Here is a 16,440-nt window from a genome sequence, read left to right as displayed (position 1 = left end):
AGTAAGACCAAAAGAAATTCATAAATAGGAGAACCCAAGTGACTTTAAAAATATCCCAAAAGAACCTGCCTGGGTAGGAAACACTTGTTTTTGTCAGTTGACCTCATTTTCCTGCCAAAATTGAAAACTTCTCCACCAACGCTCTTGCTTTCCTTTTAGCTAAAATGGCTCCCTACACTTAATGTATTTCACAGTCACCTGGGCGAATCTGCTAAAACTGCAGGGGCCCGGGTGGTTTCCCTCACAGTCCGGTTCAGTGGGTCTATTGTGGGGACCAGGAAGCTGCACCTTTAACAGCATTCTCCTCCGCAGTGACTCCGACACAAGTTTTCCGAAATGCATTTCCATTAAAAAAAAAAAAAAAAAAAAACACCCCTTGATAATCTAACAAACTACGGTCCTTGAGCCTAGAAATGTTTTTGTAGTCTTAAATGATTTTTAAAGTCAAAAGAATACTGTTTTGTGAATACTGTTCTGTGATGTTAAAATCATGTGAGTGCTCGCTTTGGCAGCACATACACTAAAATTGGAATGATACAGAGATTAGCATGGCCCCTGCACAAGGATGACATGCCAATTTATGAAACAGTCCATATTTTTACATATGTATACCTGTGACTGATTCATGTCGATGTGCAGCAGAGGCCAACACAATACTTAAAATAATTATCCCCCAATAATATAAAAAAGAGGGAAAAATTCTGTTTGAAATAATAAAAAAATGATATGAAATTCAAATTTCAATGTCCACAGTAAAGGTTTACTGGAACATGGCCACACGTCTGTTGTCTGTGGCTGCCCTCACACTATAATGGCAAAGTTGAACAGTAATGGCAGAGACAACATGGCCCAAATAAAGCCTAAAATATCTACTCTCTGGCCCTTCAGAGAAAACAGTTTGCTAACTCTTGGTCTAATATGTTCCATTCAATGAAGAACCAATGCAATCGGAAAGACAATTCCCTAGTAGATGGGTTTTCAGATGATTAAAAGCTGGAGAACATCCAGATAGCCAGCACTTCTGTTCCCCAGAGCACTCCAACCCGTGGGGAGTCCCCTTACCCTGGTATATAATAATGACAATGATCATTATGACTTACATTATATAGAAAATTATGGTTTTCAAATCATATTGACGTGCAGTCTCCAACATCACATGGTAGGTATTATTACTATTATCTTTGTTTTACAAAGACATAAAGCAATAAAATCAAGAGTATCATGAAGAAGAATTTGGACTCTACCCTTTGTATCCTCAACCTATCCATGATCCAGTCATTAAAACAAAGTTGTAGATATTTATTCATAAAGAAATATGGTCAAAACGCATTATGAAATTTTTTAAAAATAGGCTTTCAAATTGTGACACTGGAGAAGACTTTTGAGAGTCCCTTGGACTGCAAGGAGATCAAACCAGTCAATCCTAAAGGAAATCAACCCTGAATATTCATTGGAAGGACTGATGCTGAAGCTCTAATACTTTGTCCACCTGATGCAAAGAGCCAACTCTTTAGAAAAGACCTTGATGCTGGGAAAGACGGAAGGTGAAAGGAGAAGTGGGTAGCAGAGGATGAAAGGATTAGATAGTATCACTGTCTCAATGGACATGAACTTGAGCAAACTCCAGGAAATAGTGGAGGGCAGGGAAGCCTGGTGTGTTGCAGTCCATGGGGTCACAAAGAGTTGGACACAACTTAGTGACTGAACGATAACAACAAAAGGGGAAGGCAGGGAGGGATAAATTAAAGAGTATAGAATTATCAGATACATACCACTACACATAAAATAGATGAACAACAAGGATTTACTATGTAGCACAGGGAACTATATTCAAACTCTTGCATAACCTATAATGAAAAAAATCAAATACGTATACATGTGTGCATATATATGTATAACCAAACCACTTTGCTGTATACCTGAAACACTGTAAAGCAAGTGCACTCCACTTCAATTTTTTAAAAAATAGGCTACAGAAGAGCCATATATCGCTTTTGGGAAAATATCACTAGAATATAAGAGTCAGATCATCTGTGCTCAGGTCCTGGCTCTGACACTTCCTGGTTATGTGACTGCTATGAACTGAACACTTGTGTCCAAATATGCTGTCTCAGATCCAGATGTTGAAGCCCTAATCCCCAGTGCAGTGCTGTTGGGAGGTGGGGCCTTTGGCAAGTAATTAGGATTAGATGAGGTTATGAGGGTGGGGACCTCCTAGGGAGATTAATGCCCTTACAAAGAGAGAAACAGACATGAGATCTCTCTCTCCCTCTCTGCCATGTAAGGATAGGGTAAAAGGCAGCCATCTGCACACCAGGAAGTAGGCTCTCACCAGATACCAGGTCTACCTGCAAAGTCTTGGACTTTCCAGCCTCCAGAATTGCAAAAAATCTTTATTGTTAAAGCCATTCAGTTTATGGTATTTGGTTAGAGCAGCTCAAGCAGACGTGACCTTGGGCAAGTCACATAAATTCTGGAAGCCTCACTTTTCCCATCTGCAAAATGAGTATAACAAGAATATATACTTCATGTGGCTACCATGAGGACTGAATAAGAAAACCTGTATGTGGTAGGGAGGAAAATGGTGCCCCAAAGATGTCTGGGTCCTTGGCAATCTACTCTCAAGGTTTCATCCTAACCAGGTAAGTCCAGGAGGAGCTGAGAGGTACCCTTCCCCTTGCCATCCCCAGGAGCAGAGGAAACCAAAGCAGCTGGTGGCTGCCTTAGAATCATCCTGGGAGTCAGAGGGGTAGGTGGTATTTCTGCTTTGTCTCAACTTATATTTTGGAAATTTACTTGCTTTATCTGAACACCCTAGATTTAACCATTGTTTGGAATTTTGACTAATTTACCTAGCGCTTCTTAAATATATGAATTCCTAATAACCCTCATGGAAAGCAGTATAATTTGTTTATTAAGCACATGAGCAGTGGAGTTGTGTAGAATTCTTGGCTCTCCCGATTACCAGTTGTATGATAATTATTTCCCAGGAAGCTTAGTTTCCTCATCTGTGAAAGTTGGAAAAAAAGGCATTCTTGACAAGTTGTTGAGAGGATTCAGTAAGATGATGTAAAGTACTTAGCGTAGTCCCTGAGAGGCAGTAAGTGCTCCAAAGTGGTATCATACATTACTAATCCCCCACAATATGCCTTCAGGCTTCCCAGGTGGTGCAGTGGTAAAGAACCTGCCTGGCAATGCAGGAGAGGCAAGTTCAATCTTTGGGTCGGGAAGATTTCCTAGAGGAGGACTTGGCAACCCACTCCAGTATTCTTGGCTGGAGAATTCCATGGACAGAGGAGCCTGGCAGGCTATAGTCCATGGGGTCACAAAAGAATAGGCCATGACTGAACACACACACACACAATATGCCATCATTCTGAGAGCAGGGACTCCTGGATCAAGCACTGTGGGCACCTTCCCCACACCCCACGAGGCCCCAGAGCATCCCAGAGTCTCCAGCCCACACTTTGTTTGGCTCTGCTGATGAAAGGAGTATAGGCAGGCCCCTCGAGGTTGGGGAGGCCACCAGAAACCAGAGGGAAGGCAGCTACAGGCAGCAGCCTGGTGCACTTGGAGAAGCAGCCCTGGCACCCCACCCCCACCCCCCACCTTGAGACCGGACATGTCCTGCTGCTGCCTGCCACCTTTGGAGCTGAAAGCCAACTGGGCTGGCTTACGTCCGCTCTTCTGAGCAGAACACAGAGGCTCTGCAGCAGGGTGAGCATGAGAGCCATGGTGCTGGACTACCTACCCTTGCTCACTCTGTCTTGACTGTGCCTCTGCACATTCTGGGTCCCAAGGGTACCACTGCCTCGATAGAACCCGAGAGCAATGCAAGAGTGCCGTCTTCCTGTTCTCCTGTGACCGCTTGGAGTAAAGGCATGATTTGGAAGAAATTCAAGACCCACTCACTGCACAGCACAAACAGAGCAGGTTCAGGTTACCAGCTGCTCAAGGGCAGCACTGACAGGGCAACTACTATGACTGCTCAACTCTCCTGGAAGGAAATTCAGACCCTTTGGGTCTTCATGCCAAGAAATCAAGCTAAGATTTATGGATTCTTATAGATGGAGGGGTTTTCCTGGTAGCTCAGATAGTAAAGGATCTGCCTGCAACATGGGAGGCCGGGGTTCAAACCCTGGATTAGGAAGACCCCCAGGAGAAGGAACTGGCGCTCCAGTAAGCTTGCCTGGAGAATCTCATGGACAGAGGAGCCTAGTGGGCTACAGTCCACGGGGTTTCAAAGAGTTAGACATGATTGAACAACTAATACACACAGATGGGGGAGGGAAAGAGAGAAAGAAGGACAGAAAGAAAACCCAACCTCACAGTCTTGAGCCAGGCCTGCTGCAGGTGGGAAGTGGATCCTGGCAACCGACAAAGCCATAGAAAGAACACAACGGCTGGTGCCCAGACACCACACAAAGAGCTGAAGAAATGCCAGCGAAATGGATGTGGCTGCCGATCAACAGCCATCATCCCCTGACAGCAGGTGCAGAGAGGATATGGGCCAATGGAGCCTCTTTTTGTCATCACATGCAGTAGGTACACAGGGTATGAAACCTGTTTGTCCTGGGAGGAGGGTGCAGAAAGAGGAGAAGGAAAAAGTGGCTGGCTCCCTCGGGATCCATAAATCACTGGAACTGAGAGACCATGCCTGGGGAAGTTGGAGACTCGACTTGGCACAGTGCTGGTGGTGAGCCTGGAGGTCATAAATCACTGGGCTCTGCCAACCACAGCCTCTCCCTGTGGCCCCGTACAAAGGCGGTGGTGGTTTTGCTGGCTCTGGGGCAGGTGTCTGCTAGCCGATGGGATGCAGCCCTTGAGTGTGATGGGGGAGAGAGCTGAGTGGCTAGCTGTCCCTGGGAACTTGGCCTGATGGCCTGGAAGAGTTGGAATGTCCTTGGCCAGCTCTTTGTAAGCAGTCAGAGGTGATCAGGAGATGAGTCTCATGATCAGATGACTTGGGCTTGCCGGGGTATTTTTCCCAGGTTTCGGAATCATCTGAGGTCACTTGAGTGTCCTTGTTGTCCCTGTTGGGTCCCTCAAGTATAGCTCCCGAGTTCTAATTGTTCAGCTGTGCTGCATTTGTTTAACGTGTGTGCTGAATTCAATGGGCTTGCCAAAGAGGTCGACGTGTCAAAACAGACTTTTAATAGTTTACCTCACCCCATGCATCAGTTAGTGGCTGTACACAAAAAGGGACAGACTGCCAACAGCGGTTGTGCCCCTCCCTACCCTCCCAGATGGGCTACGTGTATCCCTGCTCGTACACCTGTGATGGTCCTGCCATCTGGCAAACACTTAACAATGCTTCAAGTCCCTGCTCAAATGTCCTGTCTCTGGGAAGCCTTATGTGACATCTCCCCCCATCAGACACTAGAGGATTCACAAGAGTCCTTTTTTCCTTCACTTGCTTCATAAATGATTCTTGAGCCCCTACTATGTGCCAGATGCTGTTCACTCGAGAGAAAATAAGATGGATGCGGCCTCTGTTGGAGCTTATTCTGTTGTGGATTTAAGAGATAATAACGTTTAAATAAATGAAATAGTCACACCTGGTAAGTGCTTTAAAGGAAATAAACAAGAAGCTTAAAGCAAATGTCAAGAAATAAAATGGAGAAGTTGCCACAGGCTAGGCAATGAAGGTCTCTGTGAGGAATGATAGTCAGCGGAAGCTGGAAGATGAGGAGGGGCCAGCAGGGGGTGAGGTGTGCAGAGAAGGCAGGTGAGCAAGGACAGAGACCCCGCAATAGAAAAGAGTGAGGTGAAGGGCACACAGGACCAGGAGTCATACGACGGAGGCGGGCAGTGCATGCTCAGGGGCCTTCAATCATGTAGTATTTCACCCTTTCTTGGCAGGTGTTCTGCTCCACGGTTACCACTGGTTTATTTCCCTGTCTTCCAAGCTGAGTGAGGGCCCTTCAATGGCAGGGCTGTGTCTTGCTCATGATTATATCTTTGGCACTACCACATTCAAGGTATCATGGAGGGATGAGATGGGCAGCTGGGCCTTGACCGCCTGAGTAGGTTTCATACCTGTCTACCCTTCCCCCTCCCTCTCCTTCCAAGGGTGAGGAAGAAGCCCCTACTGGAGGAAGTGGATGCAGAGCCAAGTGGCCAAAGTAACTGACCTGGCCTTTGTCCTGAGATGACCCTGGCAACTGAGACACGAAGTCCACAGCCCTGGAACTTCTGCAGGCTCCGAGAGCCTTTCCAGCTGCTGGCGGCACCAAAGGTTCTCAGCAAGACTCCTTTTATGGACTCATCCCTGTCTTGAATTCATGCCTGAACTTCGTGATCAGTTCCTGCCTATTGTTTCAGAATTGTTCTATATGATATCTGGTACAAATGAAGCAAAATATGCACATCAACACACAATTTGATTGTGGCAGCAGGTCTTCCCAGGTGGTGCAGTGGTAAAGAGGAGGATTTCTTATCACAGGGATGCTTTTCTGTTCCAGTTCAACACATGCTCCCATGCCAAGCATAGGGATGTCAAGAAGAAGAATTTAGCCCCTGCCTTCAGGAATTTACAGGCTAGTTAGGAAAGAAAGGACTCATAAACAAGTAAATACCAGAAAATGTGTTAACTGCTATGCTCTGAGCATCAGTTCAGTTACAGATAAGGGGATCAGTCTTACCTGGGGTGGAAAGAGATGGTAGGGGGCGCTGAAAAGGTTACCATTTGGGAGAAAGAAAGTATACACTGACCAAGCAAGGACACTGCAGGCAGAAGGAGCAAAATGAGCAAGGGGCAAGGAGGTCAGAAAGGGTACACTGTACTCACTGTGAGTGAATCCGGCTAGGTTTGAGAGCTGGAGGCTAGGGGAGAGAGGAGGAGGGCAGAGGAGGGTTAGAGGGAGATATGTATGCTGGGTTGAAGAGCTTGGATTTGATCCTTCTGGCACAGAAAGCTCCTGAAGAGCTTAAAGTAGGGCAGAAGGCAGAGAGGTCATACTCACAGTGGGGAAAAACTGCTGGGGTGGCAGTGTGGAAATCGGACGGGAGCAGATCAAGCCAGGAGACCAGGAAATCAGTCCAGGCACAAGTGAGAGTTCTCACTGGGTTGTAGCCAAGGGCTGAAAGAGAAGGAAGATTCTGGAGGAGCTGGAATTCCTAGACCTGAACGCTGCTCCAGAGATGGGGAAGGAGTTAGACTCCCAGGGTTCCCTGGGGGAGGAAGATGGCACTGAGGCAGAATGCAAGGAGAGGAATCGATCTGGTGGGAATTCATCCTGTTTTGGACAGCTTCAGTTTGATGTACTCAGCACCAGTTAGACTTGAGCAACTGGGGTTCCTGCCTTCAACCCTACCCTTTAAGGGCCCCATTTTCACCTTCCTGGGTCACACCACTTTCTATGAGGCAATAAAAAGTCTGTGTGACCAAGAGGATGTGTCCACCTAGATTCAGTGACACCCATCACCCCATCCCACCACCTCTAAGCTTGTTCTAGGGAACTGGAACCTGGAAATTCCAGGTCCAAATGGCCTCAGCCTGTGCATTCTTCCCAGGTCTGACCTCCAAAGGGTAGCCCATGTGCACTCTCCTGGCCCCAGGCAGTGGCCAAGTGGTGGTGATTTGGTGGGATGGAGAGCCAGAGCTAGGGCTGGGGTGTCATAAAGTGTGTGTGTGGAGGACCCTCACTGTGTGGACAGAGGTGGATTTGCCAGAGAAGGACTCTCCATTTTTCCCCCACAAATGTCAGGAATGGGCCTGGAGGTGACCTGTGAAGTTGTTTTCCTGTTTGTTTGGGTTTTTTGGTATGGATCATTTTTAAAGTCTTTATTGAATCTGTTACAATATTGTTCCTGTTTTAACTTTTGGATTTTCAGGCATGAGGCATATAGGATCTTAGATCCCCAACCAGGGATCGAACCAGCACTCCCTGCAGTGGAAGGTGAAATCCTAAGAATTAGACCACCTGGGAAGGCCCCTGGGGTTGTTTCCTTACTGTTCTGAAATTTCTTTTCTGCACTTCCCAGGTGGTGCTACGGTTGAAGAATCTGCCTGCCAAAACAGGAGATATGAGATGTGGTTTCGATTCCTGAGTTGGGAAGATCTCCTGGAGGAGGAAATGGCAACCCACTCCCAGTATCCTTGCCTGGAGAATCCCATGGAGGAGCCTGGTGGGCTACAGCCCATGGTGTTGCAGAGAGTCAAACATGACTGAAGCAACTTAACATGCACAATCCCACCTCTGAGCAAAGAACAGTGAGGAAGGGACTGCATGAGTTTGTCCAACTCCTGTGTCTCCAGAGAGACAAAGACACACCTAGATGCCCAACAGGTGGCATAAAAGACAAAGAGAGGGTCCCTTCTCCTTCCAGTCTGTGGTCCTAACCCAGGCTTCTCTGCAGAGTCTTTTTTTGTTAGTTTCTTTCACAGAAACCAGTAGGTCCCTCCCAGCCCTCTGCTCCGATTACAGTCCTGCGTCTTCTCCTGGGGAGCGGCCATCTGGATGATATTCTGTGTCTGGCCACCTCATCAACTCATCATCTTTTTAATAACCTCATGGGAAAGCATATTCTTTCACATTTGCCTCTTCATTTCTCCTTCCTCCAGCAATTTCTTCTCTCTCTCTCCTTCTGTCTCTGAAACCTTATTATTGGTGCTTTACAGAACACACTGAGCTATAGATCGCCTGAAGAGCATGCACTGTAAACACACATGGCCCTATCTCTGAATTGTCCAGGTCTGGTCCAGCTGTGCAACATCACCCGTCCAGCTGTTTACTTGTGCAGCAGCCCAGCAGCCCAGTGATGTGGGACCCAGCTTCAAAGCTACTCTGTTAGGGGAGTGGAGCCAGGAGCTCCATGGGCACAGTTCACCTTAGATCACCATGAAGAACCGGAGCAGCCCAGGTCAATGGCCCAGGCCCAGGCCCCTGGCAAGGCGAGCAGAGCCCTGCTGCAACCTAAGGGAGGGGCAGGGGGTGACTTCAGGCCGTAGGGAGTTGCCTGACATCTGTGTCCCTAGGGTGTTTCATAAGCCCAGCCAGCTCCTCAGCATTGTTTCAGGGGAAGATGGGCTCCTGTCGCTTTATCACCCTATCACTTTTCCTGGAAATAACTCCTGCCCTGGTGGGAACCTTGTTCCACATGAAGGTGTGGAGATGATGCACTTATCAAAAAAAAGTCAACTCTGACCTAAAAGAAAATGGTGCATGGTCTGCCTTCCACTAGAGCCCTTTGCAGTTCCTTTTAATTAGCTAACACTGTGTTCTCCTCAGGTGCAGAGAGCCTGGATCCCTCTGTCAACAGCTCTATCTATAGCGGCCCAGGGCCGAGCCCAGCCTTCACCCCAGGCCCCTCTGCCTGTGCAGCGCTCACTGACCCCAGGGCTCAGCTGTGAGAATCAATCATCTTCCAGAACTCATCATTCAGCAGCTGCAGGGCCTCAGCTATTTTTATCGCCCCGGGAAGCCAGCAGCCAAGGACGTGCCGAGCTACCTTTGCAGGAGGTATTGCTGCAGAAAGGAGCTGCGGGTTGCCAGGGCAGCTGATCCTCTGCCTCAAGGTTAAATCCAAAGGGCCTGACCTGGAACAGAAGAGCACTTGACCTTCCTCCGCCCTGCAACAGCCAAGCCTTATGCTTGGGCAGCTGATATCCCAAGGTGGGGACGGGTCCAGGGACACTGTGGAAGGACTTGGGGCAGGAGGGGGACATGGGTATGCCTGGGCGCAACAGAGGTATCAGAGATCACAGCATCTCTGGCAGTTGGCCTCCATCACCTGCATGGTCCTAGCCAACCACCAACACTTATGGGGCCCTATACTGAGCCCGGCAATTCAGGGTCTGCCCCCAGGGTCGTCCAGGGTCTAGAGAGGCTGAATCACGCAGAGCAGCACGAAACCCAGGCTGCCCATTACCCCCATCCCTCTGCCAGCCTGAGTTTACAAATCTCTTCCTGCTTGGCTCCCAGCAGAGGAACCTGTATGGTGGGCGTTAAGAGCAGGGTGACGCAAAGCATTTTATATTTGTAAAGGTTCATCCGATACCCTAAACAAGCCCCTTCAGCACAGTCCTCTGAGGTAAGTCAGTATTTTTAGTCTGTTTAAAAATAGGCTGGATGGCCAGTGTCTCGGCTGCCTGTGTACACATGTGCTCTGCTAAGTGGGAAAAGTGCAACTTAACCACTGTCCTAACTGTGAAGGGGGGAAGGGCTCAGATTCCCCGGATCTCTCTCACCTCCAGAAAGGAAAGAAAGGGGTATGGGAAGGAAAGATGAGCTCCAAGGCTCTGTTGGCAGCCCTCTGACCTCAGGGGAAGGGAAAGCAGAGCCCTTGAAACACTCTATGGGAAGGATGGGCAATGGGGGAGCTGATGCTCTTGATCATGTTTAAGCTCCAATGAGGGAGAAAGAAATGAGTTTGGTGGGTCTAGACCTTGTTTCCCCCTGAGCCAGGAAGAAGGTGGAGTGCCCAGTGCCTTCCTTCTCTGTTGAGGAATGGCTAGGAAGCCTGGCCAAGGGCAGCATACCCAAGGTGGACAGGGAGCTGCCCAGGGAATGTTACCTCTCCAAGGGAAGGGGGCAGGGGCAAGGGCCTGCTCGGGTTACCCAAGGAAGTGGGTGTCCTCGCCTGGGTGAGGCAGTGGCACTAGAGGTCCTGAGAGGTTTGTGGACCCACCCTGGGGTCCTGGAGTCCAGCCAGGCCAAGAACTCCCTCCATGCCTCAGGCTCTCTGAGGCGCTGAGTAACCAGGCATTTTGCTGCCCTGAAATAATCTCTAACACAGCCAGTGCCAAATTAGCAAATCATTTAAAGAATCATGTTACTTGACACTCTCCTTTAGAGCTGGGGAGTATGCAAATTGACCTAACCTTTCTGGAGGACAATCTGGCAATTAGTATTAGACCTTAAGAATATTCACACCCCTTTGAGCTCATTACTTCTGCTTTATAAATTTCCCCAAAGCAAAGACTGCCCCACCATAGCAGACTAGTGAAATGAATGCATCTATTTAATGAAGTACTGTGTCATTAACGGTTTAGTGACAGAGAAAGTGTTAAAAATGTAATGGTCAATTTAAAAAAACAGAATAAAGATGTATAGAGAGTATGATCTTAAGATTTTTGTTATTTTAACAGTTACTGGAAGAAGAAAGGTTCTTGTTTAAGAAAATTCATTCACAAACCCCTTGTATTAGGAAAGAGCACTTGAGGGTCTGTTGTTGAAAGGTGCAAAACAACAGGAGGTTTTGGGGGCTATGTTGGCTTGCGGGGGAGAAGGGGGTATGGAACCAAAGGTGGAGGAGAGAGCTGAAGATATGAGTCCCAGATCCCCAGAGTCAGACATTCCCCACAGGGCTGGGGGGTAGGGGGTGGGGGTGCGGGAGGGTGGTGTTGGGCTGCCTGCAGGGCACAAAGATGCCTGGCACTCCATTTGTAGGTGCTACTATGGCTGCAAGCTGAACTCTAACTCTGCCCCACCTGCCAGTTTCAGTAAAGTCCATTTTCACAATAAACGCTTTGTGTGAGTGGACGTTTGGGATGGAAATCCAAAGAAAGACTTTGTATTCATCTAGGTCCATGAAATGCAGAACAACGCAGTTAAAATGGCTGTAGAAACAGATGCTTGGAAATCTGAGGTGATCCAGAGGCCATGAGACTCCTGGAATTTCCAGAACACCAGGAAAGCCTTTGGGCTTCTGGAGAACATGCAGCAGGCTTGAGCCTCATCAGAAACATGAGGGGCTGTGAAATCCTTGTGGGTGACTGACTGCATGAAGATGTACATATACACACGCACACACAGGACTGAAAGAAGCAGGACCAGCATTTCAACAGTGGTTACCCTCGAGTACAGGGATTATGATGGTATTTATTTTCTTTTTTATATGGTTTAGAATTTTCCAACTCTGGTACAATATATGTATATTTTGTAACTAAAAAAATGTAGATACAAAGCACCGCCACTGCAAATGGCAAGTGGAGTGTCTGTGTTTCTCTGTGGGTGCTCTGCCTCTGGGCTGATGAGAAGCCAGGAGGACCCAGACCCAGATCCTGCCACAGACACCAAGTCCGCCTGGAACTCTGTGAAGTGCTGGGGGCGGGGGCAGGGCCCTGCTCACTACAACACAGCAGAGCCCACTAAAGCCCCCATGCTGGAGCCCTGGGATGCGCCGTATGTGTTCCAGTCTCGGCCACAGCTCACATCATCAGGGCTGTGAAAGGGAACCTATTTCCCTGCAAATTGAGGCACAATTACCACTGTTGGAAGGATATAATCAACCATGTCTCCTGGTGTCTCTGCCTTCCTTTGATCTCTGTTTATATGTATCTTCTAAAAGCTTGCAAGTAAAATATTCCACTGATTTTTTTCTTTGAATTTTTCTTCTCCTTATAATAGAGGAGAAGCCTAAACTGCTGGATTAGTTTTCTTTTCTCTGTTCTTTTATTAAAGGGAAACTGCAGATAGTAAATGGAGATGAAAAGAAAACCAACCCATATGCTCACAGTACCTTTGGGTGGACAAGGCAACTATTTCTGTCTCAGATGATAATATGTTTACACCATCACACTTAGAACTTCTCTACCATTTCCTGTGTGGGGATGCAGAAATGCTTCATTGTCCAACCATTAATTCTCAAACCACTCTAAGGAGAAAAGAGGAAGCTGGGGGAAATTAATTGCAGTGTCCTTTCTCTGGATGGCACCCTCAAACTTTTTTGACTATGGCCAACTTAGACCTGGCAGAAGTCCTCACAGACCCTCTGCCTGTTCCCCCTTTTGAGAAGAAAAAATGCAAAACTCAGTAATGATTAAAAAAAATTAGAGGAATAAACAAGAATTTTTCATTCACTTTGTAAAAACATTATAAACTTGAACACATGAGTTTATACTATATTATATATAATACCTATTTCTCATGCATCTTTATTTTATAATTTAATATGTAAGTATTTCACATTGCATTATATTTTATACTATGAAGAAATGTAGTTCAGAAGCTTAGTAGTGCTTAATGGTTCTTAGTAGGCTTCAAGTAAATAACCTTTGGTAGTCTATAGTAATGCAAGTCTGTAGAACTGGGCACCATTTCATGAAAGAAATTACATTTTGGATTTCATAATCTCTTCCTGGCTCTTCTCTCGAGAAGGCCTTGGACCAACCCTCCCTGAGTAATAGCAGTATAGGCACTTTGTGCATAAACCATTTTTGTTGGAAAATGATGCCTAAGCACAGGGGTGCTCTCATTGGTAGAAAATAGACACTTATTTCTAACCAGTTTTTCTTTTCACTTCCTCTAAGGGCATGGCAACCCACTCTAGTATTCTTGACTGGAGAATCCCATGGATAGAGAAACCTGGTGGGCTACAGTCCACAGGATTGCAAAGAGTTGGACATGACTGAGCAACTAATACTTAAGGCAACAATCTCTTTCCAGACCCTGAAGTGCTTTTTCCCAACCAATGATATTAGGATAGTGGGGAGACCTGAGCATCGAAAAGACAGAATTATTTTACCAACTTCTTCCTCCAAAGCCAAGACACAATCCCTCCCCCCAGGTGGGGGGAGTGCCTTCCAGTTAGGATCTAGAGTGTGGAGTCAGAAGAAAGGCGCAGAGAAACAGAGTTTGAAGAAAGACCAAACCATGTTTACCAGGTGGTGCTGGTGGAAAAGAACACGCCCAATGCGGGCGATGTAACAGACGTGGGTTCAATCTCCGGGTCGGGCAGATCCCCTGGAGGAGGGCATGGCAACTCAATCCAGTATTCTTGCCTGGGAAATCTCATGGACAGAGGAGCCTGGTGGGCTACGGTCCATAGTGTCACAAAGAGTCAGACACAACTGAAGTGACTTAGTATGAGGCACAGAGAGAAAAAGACAAGATGAATGAAGGCAATAGGTGCAACCTCAGAGGACACCTCCCATCATAGTAAAAGCCAGCATCAGGGAACAATCAACCATCATAATCTTTCAATGGGTAAAGCTGATCCCCACGGTCCATAGACACACAGATCATAGCAAATAGAACTGCATTTAAGCACTTCCATCCTGAGCGCCTGGCAAACTTCTACTTCCTTTCTGTTCTTTTCCTTCTAGAATTCATTTTGGATGCAGATACATTCTCTTAGATACAATGAAAGCTCTAAGAAAAAGTTTGGGAGGGCCCCCAACCCTGTTAACTTTAAAAGGAACCCCAGCAGAAAGGAATTTGTTCCTTTTAAAATTTCTCTAAAATTGGGTGTCTTTGGAAGGAAAGTTATGACCAACCTAGATAGCATATTGAAAAGCAGAGATATCACTTTGCCAACAAAGGTCTGTCTAGTCAAGGCTATGGTTTTTCCAGTGGTCATATATGGATGTGAGAGTTGGACTGTGAAGAAAGCTGAGTGCTGAAGAACTGATGCTTTTAAACTGTGGTGCTGGAAAAGACTCTTGCGAGTCCCTTGGACTGCAAGGAGATCCAACCAGTCCATCCTAAAGGAGACCAGTCCTGGGTGTTCACTGGAAGGACTGATGTTGAGGCTGAAACTCCAATACTTTGGCCACCTTGTGTGAAGAGTTGACTCACTGGAAAAGACCTTGATGCTGGGAGGGATTGGGGGCAGGAGGAGAAGGGGACAACAGAGGATGAGATGGCTGGATGGCATCACCAACTTGAGACACATGAGTTTGGGTGAACTCCAGGAGCTGGTGATAGACAGGGAGGCCTGGCGTGCTGTGATTCATGGGGTCACAAAGAGTCGGACACGACTGAGCAACTGAACTGAACTGAAGAAGAGCAGATTCTATCGTTTAGGACAATTTAAGACTCATGGCAGCACTGATCCTCTGTTTTTACAGATGAAGAGAGATTGAGAAATAAGTTTAGGGTACACAGGTATAAGTGGCAGACATGGGCCTGGCATTCAGTTCTGATTCCAGAGACTGGATGCCCTCCTCTGCAGGGTGGATTCCCTGAGCTGGTAATCAAGCATAGCTCTTCTTGGGGACATGGAGAGGAGTGTGGGAAAGGTAGATGTGGAGGGGCTGGAGGAAGCAGTGGGGTTGGGAGGGCCATGAGCCACCATAAGGGAGTGTGTTCAAGCAGCACATGAGTGGCAGGCACCCTCGGTGGCCCTGTCCCCATGCCAAGCCCTGGGGGAGGGCACCAAGAAACCAGCAGAGGTGGGCCCTGCCCACATTAGTGAGGCCAGATGAGTGAGGTCAGAGGGCACATGAAGGGCTGAATAGGGGAATCTCAGGACTCAGTCCTGCTGGAGGACACGTGACCTGGTGAGGAAATGCGTGAGAACGAGGTTAACAGCAGGCACACTTGTCAGTACAGGTCATAGAGAACACGCTGCCATTCACTTAAACAACTTAGACATCCAGGGATGCTTTGCATCAAGGCTGGACACAGATTTATTTCCTTGAGTGAAAAACATGACCTGCATGTTGACTTCAGGGGCTAGTTTTCTCTGTACTACCAAAGTATAAATATCAGAAAAATTTTAAGTGAGATCATTAAGACAAAGGAACCCAAACCTCTGGTACCACCCCACATGCAAGCATCTCAAGGCCAGGTCTCCTGGGTCTCTGTCCCAGGCCTCTGGTTGGTCCCTGAAACAGCTCAGTCAGTCTACACCTGGCCCCACCTCCCCCACCCCCACCTCTCCACCTTGGCCCCTGCCCCTTGCACACCCCCAGGGTTCTCTTTGCTGTATACAGTGCTGCCATCAGCCCACTCCCCTTGAGGGGGTCCCATCATACATCCTCCAGAGGCCTGTCCTGGCTCCTCAGGAAGCACCCTGGCAGAGACCAAGGTATTTCCTAAGCTGGGCATCATTCTGGCTTTTGCTGTCTTCCATGGTAGCTAAACATCACTCTGTGTGCAATTAAGAGATCTGATGAATTCTCCCTCACTTTTTATATTCTACAAGGAGTGGGCAACGTCCCTGTGCTCTGGAGACCTCTGTGAACTTGGTCTGGACTTGCCCACACACAAATGGAAGTGCCTAGATGGAACCAAGGCCAGTGGAATGGGTTTGGCTAAGCCCCAAAGAAAATAAGACAATTCGACCCCAAGGAGGCAGACAGTCCTGATTCCGGGCACACGAGGTAAACGCCGAATGGAAATCCAACTGCCGCAGAGAGTGATTGCTCAGATGGAGCAAATGTGCTGTGAAACCAGCCCTTGGAAAGTCATCTGGAGCTCATCTCAGTGAAATCCAAAAACAATAACTGACTCCCCAGCTGCCCCAGAGGGACCTTCAGGAGCTCCCCTTGTCAGAAGCCCGGAAAGCCTCGGCAGGGGCGAAGCCCTGGGTCTCTGACTCTGCCCTTGTTTATTTACAAACCTGCTTTTCTTTCCCACCTCAGTTCAGCCCTCAGCTTTGCCCCCTGGGGAGCCCAGGGCATCTATCATGCCTCCCACTGGGCTGGCGCAGACACACGCATTAAAGAGACAGTTAACTCCCTGGCAAAGAGATTCTCGTGCGCGCCCCCGA

At 47.6% G+C, this 16,440-nt stretch overlaps 1 non-coding gene across 1 annotated transcript; it reads left to right on the top strand.

Annotated features, from left to right (window-relative positions):
* Positions 1-496: 496 nt before the first annotated feature.
* LOC138444526 (U6 spliceosomal RNA) lies at positions 497-600 on the top strand. The gene has a single exon (XR_011258543.1). It is a non-coding gene; the product is annotated as a U6 spliceosomal RNA (small nuclear RNA).
* The last annotated feature ends 15,840 nt before the right edge of the window (positions 601-16,440 follow it).

Source organism: Ovis canadensis, chromosome 7, assembly GCF_042477335.2.
Source record: "Ovis canadensis isolate MfBH-ARS-UI-01 breed Bighorn chromosome 7, ARS-UI_OviCan_v2, whole genome shotgun sequence".
Taxonomy (NCBI): domain Eukaryota; kingdom Metazoa; phylum Chordata; class Mammalia; order Artiodactyla; family Bovidae; genus Ovis; species Ovis canadensis.
Note: the sequence above shows the minus strand (reverse complement) of the source record. Positions and strands in the feature narration are given on the sequence as shown.